The following is a 2,108-nucleotide window of genomic DNA, read 5'->3' on the forward strand; positions in this document are numbered from 1 at the left end:
GATGTCAAGAACTAAGTGGAACTGATCATTTCTATCGAGAGGTGAGGCAGCACCTCCTCACAGCACGGGGGCAGGACTTAAAGGCTCTGTTTCTATTTTCAGGTGAAAGGAAGGTCTTACCATTCAAGGGAGGATGATAAGAGGCTGCTGAATTGAAGAAAAAAAGACAGGTAAGGATACCTGGCCAGAGGAAAGAAAAGCATCTTTTACTTTTACTTCTAGTTCAGAAAAAGGCAAGCAGCCATTTATATGCTTCAGGTTTTACCCAGCGTAGCTGCTGTACCGCTAAGAATCAAAGACTTGCGGTGGAACATGACTGACAAGTAGGTGAGCACTGAAAGGTCTCTAGAAGCCTAATGATCTGGATGCTAAGGAACCTTCTCCATTGATGACTCTTCATAGCTGCTAGTGAGTAATAATAAATAAATCTGTCAAACATTGATTGCAGGTTTTGCTGTGAGATATGAACAGACCAGGTGGCCATTCGTACCAGGGAGAAGTGAGGCTAAATGGCGTGGCTGTCCCGGGCAAGGAGGTAAGAAATACCAGTCTCCAAACATCCAGGTGTACATGAAGTGGTGTGGATTTTGCTTTCAGGGAGAAAAGCTGTGGATGACCTTACTTGTCATGGGAGAGTGTCAAAAGCAGACTCGGGACAAATCTGAATCAAGTCAGCAGACCATCAGACATGGAGGTAAGCATTTACGTTTCCCTGGTTGACAAATGAATCTGAGGCTAAAGCGGCACTTGCAGACCAAATAAAGAGGTCACGTTGCATCTCCAGATGGAAGGAGACCAGAGGGCTGTTGTGTTCTAGAAGGAATTAATGCAAATCCAACTAGCTGAACCAGGCACGTCAGTTGGTAAAGAAATGCACTTTTTTTCCCCTCTTAACATTCAAGTGGCAATGAATAGATTCTCACACTTTCAGATGAGAGAAATGCAGCCGATTTGAACGTTGAGGTTGTGAAAACTTCAGGAAGTTGCTAGAAGATCTGGGATATCTACAGAAAGGAAACAAGCAAAATTCATCACTGCTACCAAGAGGTAAGGAACTCACCTCATAATTGAGAAATTGATGGATCTGGTTTCCCTTCAGGTTAAAGAAATGCAGCTGATCTGATCTCCTGGGGACTGCGGATTATAAGCAGTCATATTACTGAAGAACAAACTAACGCATATTGCCAGACCTGCAAAAAGTTGCCTTCCTTGACTAGAATGGGAAGATAATCACTTATCACCTTCAAGTTTCAAACCCACGATGCAGCAGACTACCACTGACAAGGAGGTGAGCATTTAGGAGTCTCTTATTGCCAAATGGATTTGTCTTTTCAGGAGGAGAGTTACAGATGCTCAGGATTTGAGTACAAAGGAATAGGAATAGAGCTGAACAGATTCAACACCAGAAAGGACGATTGGATCTCAAAATATGAAAGTCCCTTCATTCAATAAAGCAACAGGATTGGCTCTGAGGAGCGGTAAGCAACATTTGGTAAGTCTAAGAAATGAGCATAGCAATTTTGTAGTGCTGAATGTAATTTATGTTGTGCCAAAGGGTTTGTTACAGCTGATCAGACATCTCAGGAGCTAAGAGGATGTGAGGGGGATGGCAGATGTCAGGGATTCATCTTTATTAGGAGGTGCTGAATCTGCTTGTCACTTGAGTGATATCAGTGGCTTTGGTTTTTCTTTCAGATGAAGGAAACAGGCAGCGTGGACAGTATTCAAGACACAATGTTTAAAAGTTGCTGCTGGGATGGAAGCAAAGAAGAAAGCCCTGGAGATGGGTTAGTGCTGGGACACAGGCACTATCCTGGAGGGCCTGGGACAGGAGTGTTTAACCATAGCGACCAGTGGGTCCTTTCCCCACTGTGGTCCTGGCTCGCATGCACAGGGTGAAACCGATCGCCATGTTTGGGGTCAGGAAGGAATTTTCCTCCAGGGCAGATTGGCCAGAGACCCTGGAGGTTTTTCGCCTTCCTCTGGGGCATCGAGCAGGGACCAGCCCTTAGGGCCATTTAGGAACAGACATAATAAAATCAATCAGAGAGAACTTGTCTCCCTTTGTTTTTTGAATTTTCTATAAACCCGTCCTGTGTCCCTCGGCC

At 44.6% G+C, this 2,108-nt stretch overlaps 1 long non-coding RNA gene across 2 annotated transcripts; it reads left to right on the forward strand.

The window, feature by feature from the left end:
- The first annotated feature begins 985 nt into the window (after nucleotides 1-985).
- LOC120393237 lies at nucleotides 986-1,827 on the forward strand. Of its 2 annotated transcripts, none has more exons than XR_005591957.1 (3): nucleotides 986-1,047; nucleotides 1,336-1,492; nucleotides 1,696-1,827. It is a non-coding gene; the product is annotated as an uncharacterized LOC120393237 (long non-coding RNA). The 2 variants fall into 2 exon arrangements; XR_005591958.1 differs by having other exon boundaries at nucleotides 1,336-1,478; nucleotides 1,696-1,806.
- Nucleotides 1,828-2,108: the final 281 nt, after the last annotated feature.

This window comes from Mauremys reevesii, unplaced genomic scaffold (genome assembly GCF_016161935.1).
Source record: "Mauremys reevesii isolate NIE-2019 unplaced genomic scaffold, ASM1616193v1 Contig17, whole genome shotgun sequence".
Taxonomy (NCBI): domain Eukaryota; kingdom Metazoa; phylum Chordata; order Testudines; family Geoemydidae; genus Mauremys; species Mauremys reevesii.